A 10,250-nucleotide genomic window follows, 5' to 3' on the forward strand; every position below is an offset into this window, starting at 1 on the left:
GAAAGTCTGGAAGTTCTTTACAACAAAGTCTGCTAATTAACACAAAAGGGAGCAAGTAAGGAGCTTTATGCTGCTCTCTCAAGTCTGTGTGAAGCCAACTTGTGGATTTTCTGCAAATAGATTTGAACTTGAAACCAGGTTCTTAGAAACGAAGGGAAGTTGCCGAGGTTTACAAATCATTCCATATGGTAGACAAAGAGTTGACAGATTAACCTAACGCTCAGGTTTCTGGTAGCAAGAAGTACACTCTCAGAAAACAAGAAAGCACTGACATGTGCAGAACCCCAGTCCTACACACCGCTGGAGGAAGACGGACGCGTAAGCCAGGTTTGGCTTCCAGAAAGCCAAAGCTATAACCCACAGCATCTTACCAACTGTTTCCATTCTCAAGTTACCAAACAGCCACAAGGAGAATCGAGCAAAAGGGAATAATGACACTTCCACAGAACTGTTTGGGTTACAAGAGCCCTTTCAGCAAATCGAGTCCCCCCATCCCCCAGCACCGCCAGGTCCCCCCTGCCCCCTGTCCCTCAGCAGCACCTGACACAGCTGGGAAACCCCTCCAGGGATGGGGACTCCACCACTGCCCTGGGCAGCCAGGGACACGCCGAGACAACCCCAACGGCACAGAAACGGCTCCTCAGGGACAACCTCAACCTCCCCTTGCACAACTTGAGGCTGTTTTCTCTCATCCCGGTGCTTGTTCCTGGGGAGAAGAGATTGACCCCCCCCTCAATCGCTCCAACCTCCAGTCAGGGAGCTGTGGAGAACCAGAAGATCTCCCCTGAGCCTCCTTTGCTCCAGGCTGAACACGGTGCCCAACTCTCAGATCTCAGCAATGAGCTCACACTGCACAGACCCACGGAAAGGAGGCGACGCAACTTTGGCTGCACGAGATCAATGACAAGTCATTTCCGCAGTCAGACATTTCTGCTCTCTGCTGAGCACCTACTGCCGTTCCACCAGCACACACACAAAGCACACAAAACCCCAGAGAATTCACTGTCTGGAGAAGAGCAAAAGCTCATCATCCACAGACAAGAGGAGCTCCTAAGATTGACAGTTCCCAGCAGCTAAACCGGGAGAGTCCCGGACATGAAACCGTTCCGTGTTCCTGCCTCTTACTGTCAGGAGCGAGACAATCACATAGCTCTGCAAGTGACTGCAGGAAGAGGAAAGCCCTTTGCTCCACAGGCACGCTATGGCCAGACTTCCAGCAGGCAATTTAAACCTAACCAACCAACAAACACCCTTTTTATATCCCCTGGGAATTCACAAATGGATTTTGGTTAACGCAGTTAATGGGAATTTCAGTCCCACAGCAAACCTCAGTTCCTGTCTGTGATCCTGTCTCTGACAAAAGGGCAGCATGAATCAGAGGCCAGAGAGCAGAAGCTTTGCCCAGTTCCACACCAAGTTTCCTTAAAAAAAAAATCATATAAGTGAATTCAAAATGAACTGGGAGCCACTGAGAACGTTACAGTGTGCACAGACAGTTCCCCTATTACCCACTTTATGAGCTTGCTATAAGCATGAAATGTTAATTAAGAGAGGGACTGAAACAAGGTTTTTGGAAATTTATTCTTACCTTCTGTACTTTGATCCTAATGACATGAAACAGGAAAAAAATCATTTTTATGTGGTTCACCTTTATGAGATCTTACATAAAGGCTTTTGTGGGTATTTTAAGAATGTGCTAAAATGTTGTCTGAAACCACATAAAACCATGTGAAGAACCTCCCGCCAGAACTAACAGCGCACACATGGAAACGCTTTAACTTGCCTTTGTATACTTAATGAATCAAATATAGTATTAATATTGTTTTAAATACCAACATGCTATTTCAATAAAGTTGCTCTGCCATAGCCAGACCCAGTATCTTGAGACTCAAACAACAACGCCAGCGATTGAGCCGCTACGAGTCCAAGGCAGGCCGGGATATGTGTTAGCCAAAGCCTCCTCTGTGCTTCAGCAATATATAATCACTTCAAAAATCCTCTCCTCCCTCAGGGGCAGAAAACAGATATCATTGATCACTACATTAGATTTCACCTTTCCTCGAGCAGCAACTAAAATGTGCTGAAGTGGGATTTCTGACGACTCTCTAAACTCAGGGAATTCACGTTTGGAGAGGGAAACATTCCTTGAAACCTCTTGTCTTCAAGAAAAATAAAGAAGTGCTACAGGTTAATTGGCTGCTGCATAATAGAGAACAGGATGACAGACAGAGTGGTAGGAATTTAAATCTACATTCATGACCTTGGACTTGCTGCAAGGAGGCTGGACTACCTCCAAGCAACCCCTTCACCACAGAGTGAGAAGCAGCACTTAGTAAAATCCAAGCAGGAGAGGTAACCAGCCTGGAGAAGGTTCCTGGAAGGTGCGAGCTGATGTCTCTCTCCTCTGTTAAAGGAGTGGATGAGCAAAGCAGAGCACTGCTCCTTCACAGGTACCTGCAGCAGTGGCAGCGGAACGCTCTGAAAGCCCTACACAGCTCCTGGATGGAATGTGTTTGTCTTTGGGGGCCCGTTCCGGATACCCCCGCTCAGGGCACGTTATCCAACAGCGGCTGTAAAAGGCAATCGTGTTCTCTAGAGGCTCGAATCCTCTCCCAAAGCATCCACGGCCCAGCACAGCGCAATCAGCAGATGCTTTTAAGAGGTGCAAGAGGTCCGAGGTAGGAGAAAAACCTCCAGACTGTGTCGGGGCACCTCAGAAACATCCCCAAAGGATAAGCCCTTTTCAAAGGAGAGCAATCCAACGCAAAGCCATCGCTCCTCTTCTGCTTAAGGACGTGGATCTCTCCAGGATGTTTACCGTCAGACAAAAATTTGGTTTTCATGGTTTTGTAACATAGTCTTGTGCTTGTCATGTCCCTTTAAAAACAGCCACAACACTGCCAAATGGTATCACAGGTGGTTTGGGTTGGAAGGGATCTTAAAAGGCCATGTAGTCCAAACAATAGCCTCGTCCTCTCCAAGGACAGCCAGCGTTCCTCCACCTTGGATAAAACTGCTCGTTCTAAAGCTGTCCAGGAGGAGGACTAAAGGTGTAAGGCCCAACGTAATCATTCATTATCTTTACAAAATTGGGAATAACATTTCACTCAAAACCAATTCTAGTTTGAATGTAATGATCAAACACTTAAGTTTTATATCTGTTACTCATCAACCACAGAACTCCTGGAAAAAGCTGTTTTATACAAAAAATGTCACCCTTAAGACCAACCTACTTTACAAATGCAGGAATAAAAGAAAATACTTAAGCTAAGAGTGATCCAAAGCTTTATGAAGTGTTTGAAGTTTAAGCGGGTGGAGACAAGGACGGAAACTTTAAGGAGCTCGAGCTGTATCCATGAAACAGGGAGACTGTGGCCAGAACAAAGAAGGATGTGACGGGAAGGAAATCTCCCAGCTTCCAGCACAGACCTCAAGAAAGGACGACAGATTAATCTCTTTGCTTTACCACTAAAGGACAGACCAGAGAAGGCACCGTAACTTTCCCGATAGCATTCTCCTCCTCGCCAGCCTTGCAAATGAGTGCTGGGACCTACATCGAGAAAATGACCCACTCAGCAATAAAAACCAGCCATGACTTTCAGTTACGCTGCAGAACCAAGTCGCTCATCCATAAAAACACTTGTGCATTTTCCAGGATGTAACCGAGAGCCAAACACCCACCCCCGCAATGTCTCTGGCTTACGGCTCTCGCAGCATCAAGCCGCAAAACCCTGATGCCGAAGTACCAGTGCCTGGCACCTCAGCCCGGTGACACAAACCTTCCAGAGCCGCAGCGTTTCAAACTGGCTCATTTAAAGCAGCAAACCGGATTTGCTTTCCCACCCCGCAAAGGTTTCATAGCTTTTTCTTCCAGCTACAGAAGTTCAGCAGAGAAAGGGAAACATCTCCATCTATTTAATCAACTGACTTCGAAGAAACCTGACGTTTATAAAAGGAAAATACTGAGCATTTGGCTACAAATGTTTTCACAAGAGTGACAATGGCTGAAGTCACAAACTGAAGCTAGAGTCTACCAGCACCCCAAAGCCATTCCCTAGGTGAGGAAGCAGACATTTCGACTATGACTGAAACAGATGACTAACAGCAAGCAACTCAGCATCATTTTCACCGAGCCCTTCCCCTGTGCCTGCACCCTGCCATTTCAAACCAGCACAAAACCAGCCACGGAAACTTGAAGGAAGTGGGAAGTCTCAGGAACCCACCCTTCAGCAAACACAAAACATTGCTGTGGTGTCCATCCGAATCACCTGCAACCTCATAGCTCAAGGGAAGGGAAAAGAGTCTTCAGGACAACACCAAGAGATCAGAGCTGTCACCACATAATCCGTGGCTGTGTCCACCATCAGCCTTCTTGTAATAAAAGGAAGGATCAGTACCAGGAACTACCCGGGATTTATCACTTCGCCCATGGTGTGAGCACACGTGATTTACAATTCCTTGGACCAAAGAAGGAGGGAGGGAGGAGTGCAACCACTTGCAGAATGTTACTAAATACTGAAAATGAAGAAGATAAAATGTTCATGTGTACAGACCCGCTGGTTTTCACCCCGGTTTATGAGCACAGCCTAAAGTATGCACATGGACTCTGCACAGGTATTTTAGAGAAATTCCTTCCAGCATACACAGGTGCAAAAATCCCTCGAGCAAACATACCAATGCAGTGAGGTACGTGTAACTTCAGTGCCACTGGTACTTAAAAGCACACATCTGGACCACAGCGGGACGACTCAAACTGCGAAGCAGAGCTGTGAAGTGCAAGGACTCCGCAAGTAAGGCAAATAGTATCCAAACAATGGGATACCGAAGGCTAAAAACCTCCCAGAACCTCCCATTTTGTGCCTGCTAATACCTTTCGTTATTTAAAACACACTTGCATTGCTCACATTTTCCTTACCAGCCAATTGCTCTTGGCAGACGGAAACTAATGACCAAATCCCTTTTGAGAAGTCACCTGGAAACAGTTCCATGAGCCACCTAATAAGCAGGACAATGGGTCACTTTGTAACGCGTCCAAACACGTCACCGGTTCATTAACTACCAGGAAGCGCCGACTGCTTACAAACCGCTCACCCGTACCATCCGCTGGAGCGGTGCTCTGCCGAGAGAGCCCACGCCATCCCCTGGCAGCCTGACACCCTGCAGGCTCTGCCAGCTATAATTCAAACAGGGGTGGGAGGGGAGAAGACAGCAGAAGTCTTCTGTGTCACGTACTGAGTTTGCCAAAGTCTGTGCAGGCTGCAGATTTCAAATGACATCCTTCCTTCCTCAAACAGGCATTTATCGATATGCTACAAGACTGTTGTTCTTCAATTTTCCATGGCTAACACACCATGTATTTGCAAGAGCATGAGGAACCTTTCTCTAAGTGCAAGCCCAGCCACATATTGTTAATCAGCTCAAAAATTCCAGACCATAATAAACTGACAGGGAAGTTGCGAGGGACTGAAACCCTTTGGAGAGGGAGTCTGAGGATAGCGCTGCATCACCAGTGCTGACCTCCTAATGGAAGCTTTCCCTCTGCAGTGTTCGGGTTTTATGTAATCACAGAGAACCGTGGGAACCCAAGGGAAAAACTCCTCCTCCACCGAGTAGCTCAGATTCAGCAGATACGAATTTAGTCTTTACAGAGCTGCTCCAAAACGAAGCACCCAAAGAAAGAAAAAAAAGATCAAATGAAAAGCAGCTAATTTCGTTTTCAGAGCATGACAGTAGACTTAATTTTCCCCTCTCCTCTTCTGAGTTTGCTCTAATCTGTGCAATACGTACCAACAACTTCAGTGCTGACTCTTTTGAGCTGCCCACGGGCGAGTTAAAGACAGGACCCCAATGCCGCTCTGTTTGCTCTGATAGCTAAACAATTTTCTTGGGAAAACATCACGGTCCTAATTTTAAAAGCACATAAACATTTAAAGCAGGAGCATCTTGGCAGTTTAGCTCTGTCTTATGAGACTTCATCTTGTACTTATCAGTCCAGCCCAGAGGCAAGAACCTCACCAATGACATAATCCTGATGTCACACCCTATTGTGCGAAGCCTTGGCCAGCAGCGAGATGGAAAGTCAGGTTTCCTTAGCGCTGGGACGCATAACAAATGCATCTGGATTCAATCTGCAGGGCCCTCGCTGTGCAAACCACAGTAACCATCGTGCCCAGGAGAAAGCCATCACAAAGGGCTGGTACCCGCTAATGAGGAACAGTGAGCTAATGGCAATAAAGGCACTTCAAAGCTTTCCATGGGGTTTTAGTTTAGGCAAACTAGGTTTACATTGAAACACAGAACACTTACATAAAGAGCTCGCAGCTGCCTAATCGCTCCGTGAGCTGGAGCTGCAGGCATCGAAGCTCAGCGACTGCTCCCCCGTGCTCACCTACGGGCATGAGCTGTGCTGAAACAAACACACTAATTACGCCTGACATCTGGTCCTTTGATTTACTTGGTGGAATCAGCACTGTTTCACACACAAAGCAAAGCAGACTTGGGCAAATAGGTAAATACAGCAATTGCCACAAATCTTGTGAGAAGGGCAAAGTATTTTCAAAACTGGAGAGGAATGAACTCCACTCTGAGGATCTCATGATCCATCAGACCAGGTAAAGGGCCTTACCAGACCGGGTAAGGGATATACCAGACCAGGGAAAGGGCCACGTGAAGGCAGGAGAAATTAGGTGACCAAACTGCAGCAGAACTCTGAAAGGTTGAAGTCATTAACAGAGGTTTGCCACTTTTTCTTATCAAGGCAAGTGGATGAAGGCTTCTAGAGGTGGTTCAAGCACATGATCCAAAATAAACTAAGAAAAAAGGTAAAAAACAGGTAAAGAGGGGAAAGCTATCCAGCATCTCACAGGGCATTTGAACATCCTTGGTACTAGATGATGGTGCAAACTCCAATGGCATGAAGGCAGAGAGTCAACATGAGACATCTCTGAAGTTCAGCAAATTGAGACTGTTCAATGAGATTAAATTAATAAAGTCAGCCCTGAGCACTCGAAAAATTAACGGGTGAGCTTGTCTGTCACTGGGTCTTCACTCATGCACCTAACCAGCAGCCCGCTCATCTCTCCAGCAAAGGGCTCCAATGTACCTACTCCTGCAGGCCCAAGTACACAGGACGTTACTGGAGTGTTTTACCCTTGAGCTGAACAGAGAGAGTTGTCAGACATCCCATTCGGGTACCACCCATGCTGCAAAGACCACTGCAAACCCTTGGTTGGCAGGGCAGGGGTACCATCCCCAGCACTAACACCATCAAAAATCTGAGTGACTAACTCCAGTTTGAACAGGATTCTAATCCAAAATTCAATAATAAAAGGATTATGCACAATGAAGACATTTTAGAGGTCAATCCTCTCCCAGACCTCCTTCCGCTCCTACCAAATTCCTTGTCCAGAGCTCTAATACAACAAATTCAAAACGGATCAACATCAAAACTCAGAGAGAAGCAGGAGTTCAAAAGGCTTTGTTGCTTGTTCTGGTGAGGGAACTCAAAACCTTAATCAATAAAAGCATTTTCAGGAGCAGAATGATTAAGATGAGTGTTTTATCTTTGAAAAGCTATTAAAAATCAGAAACACCAATAAATCCAAGTTAACCCAAGACACAAAGTAGTAAGGAATAGCTTTCTAAATGTATGCCAGCTTATTAAACTGGTCCAGAGTTGCCAAAACTCTTGTTTGTAGAATTATTCAGAGCAGCAGCATCCCCCCCCAGGGAGGTCTGTTTAATCACTTCAGATAAGTTCTTCCAGACAACAAAGAACCTTTAGATTACTTAATTAAAGCACTGATTATCTCCAACCCAAACCAACAGAACGCAGATTCTAAACCAGATAGATTGAACCAGATGCCCTGGTCCTCGTTAGACTTTGATTTCCATCACTCGCACACACACATCAAGCAAAGGGCAATACATCACAACCATGTGTTTCAGAAAATCATCTTCACGATATTGGAAGCAGAGAGCTGGGGCTCTAACTGGATGGTGGAAGGTATTAGTCTTCCATCTGGGAATAATAACCTACCGAACACAAACACACCAGGGCTTTCGCTTCAGGCAGTGTCTGAGTTAAACCTGGCAGCAGGAGATCAAAATTAAACAGTTGTTTTTTGGGAAAGTGACATGCATTTGGGTAAAACAGATAACCAAGAAATATGCTGCTTGTTTAACACATATAGCCGAGAGAGAATTAAAACCTAGGGTAACTCCTCTTCCATCCACGAGAGACATGAACGTGCCTCCAGAAATAAAAGATAGGCAACTCTAGAGATCCATAAATATCTTTTGTATTAAAACAGGCACTTACTGGGAACAGCTCGGCACTGAAAATTCAAAGTTCTTCTTCTCATGCTTTCATGATTTGAAACAACCCCATGAAACACCACAAGGCTTCTCCAAACCTATGTTCATGCTACAGTCACTCGGGGTGCTGGTTTTGGGGACAAAACTAAAATTTAAGCCTAGTCACCAGGCAGCAAATCTGAACAGCTTATTTCACACAAAGCATTCACAAATGCCTAAACAGGCTGTTTCCCTCGAACACCCACACCAGCAGGTGCCAACCCCTTGGGAAATGGCAGATACATGCCAGCGACTCCCTAGATGTAGGTGGATACTTACCACACCCGCTGAAAACAGAAATCTAAAAAGGAATGGTGTGTGTGCCAAGGCACAAGAAAAAACTGGACTGATTTGAAGTGTTGGGAGACACCCGAGATGAACTCAGAAATGTTGTCCCAAACAGGAGATAACCCAGCTGAAGCTGGGGAGTGAAGCACCAGGCAGAGCAACACCTCAGAGACGTGGCACTAAGAGACACAAGGTCTCTCCAGGACAGGCAGTCCCTATCGGCTAGATGGCTGCGAGCACCAGATCCAGCAGCTGAGCCCAGCAAGAAACAGCCACGAAGTGCTTTGACAAAGCCAGCAGAAACCCTCCCTACCGGAATGCCATGTTGAACAGCCCAGGAAGGTCAAGCACGCTGGGGCCTGGTGTTCCCTGGGCACGACTGCTCACATGGGATTATTTCTGTATTACCTGTTACCCCCTGCCATAAAGCCCAGCCCAGCTGTGGTTAGAGGCGCAGTTCAAAAACATCCTCCACCCCACAGAGGGTGGGACAGAGCAGCCTCCTAAGGGGCTGCTGTATGAGAACCTGGTGTGTCAGATCCGAGCAGTGAGACTCAACATCGTTTTCATCCTCCACCTCTGCAGTGCAGGCTGGAAGCCTAATAGTGCAACAGCCACTGCACTGAAACCCAGGGGTTTAAAAAAGCATTTGCAAGGTGAGGTATCGACTAACTTGGTGTCATCTATGAACTGTCTATTTGGACAGAAAACACCAGAGTGAACAGAGACAACACAAGTCTCTGCAGGTCAAATCAGAAGGCCAACGACACCTTTATCAACCACCACATGGCTCAGACCCTCTTCTGGCATTACCGTGGGTGCGCAGGATTAGTTTCCAGCTCTAGCAGGCCACAGGAATTACACCACTGTAATTGCCACCTTGTTCCCACTACAACCTTCCCCACACTCCAGACTCCCACATGGCTCCAGCAGCTGTTGTACCAGTAATTGTTTCAGTCATTCCCAACCTGGTATGTTGGCAAGACCAGCGAGCAGCAGTGGGAAACGCTGGCACTTACTACTACCCCACCACCACCCCCCCCTCATTTCCGCTCCCCCACTCTGGAATCCAAGTAAAAATTAAGCTTCTGCTGTCAAAATACAAAATCCAATTGTCTTAAGGAAACGGCAGGGTCCGGCTACTACAACAAAAGCATGTTTCTGTCCAAATCTCTGTTGTAGGTAAAGTACAAATCATTCCCAATTTCAAGCATGAGGAACCCTTCAAGCGGTCAGGTTAAGTTTCCCTAATTTCGCAAATGCTTTCCAAAAATGCCACAATTTTCACACCACTCAGCAAAACATAAGCCACACTTCTCCTCTTTCTGACACATTTTTGAGATCATAACAGGCATCAAGGCATCCTGTGCTGACAGATGTGCTTATCCAGCCTGCCTACGCTGCGAGTCACGACGCCTCTGTCCCTGCTGGCTGCTGACACCAGAATGAAGGCTTTGGGAGAAACCCCTCCAGCACCGTATCGTATCGCCTGTGAAACCTGCACTGACAAACTGAAAGATGAAATCTGTCACCATCTCGCCTTTCACTTCCTTGCAATGTGTTAAGATTCCTGTGGTATCCCAGGCTGAACAGGGTTCAGCAGATTC

The 10,250-nt window shown here is 46.5% G+C and overlaps 1 protein-coding gene across 2 annotated transcripts in view; it reads right to left on the minus strand.

Moving 5' to 3' along the window:
• CAPZB (capping protein (actin filament) muscle Z-line, beta) overlaps nt 1-10,250 on the minus strand; it is a 45,014-nt gene that overhangs the window by 13,288 nt on the left and 21,476 nt on the right. The gene's annotated exons all lie outside the window — the stretch shown is intronic.

The sequence above is a fragment of the Buceros rhinoceros genome, unplaced genomic scaffold (genome assembly GCF_000710305.1).
Source record: "Buceros rhinoceros silvestris isolate BGI_N320 unplaced genomic scaffold, ASM71030v1 scaffold35958, whole genome shotgun sequence".
In the NCBI taxonomy this organism is placed as follows: domain Eukaryota; kingdom Metazoa; phylum Chordata; class Aves; order Bucerotiformes; family Bucerotidae; genus Buceros; species Buceros rhinoceros.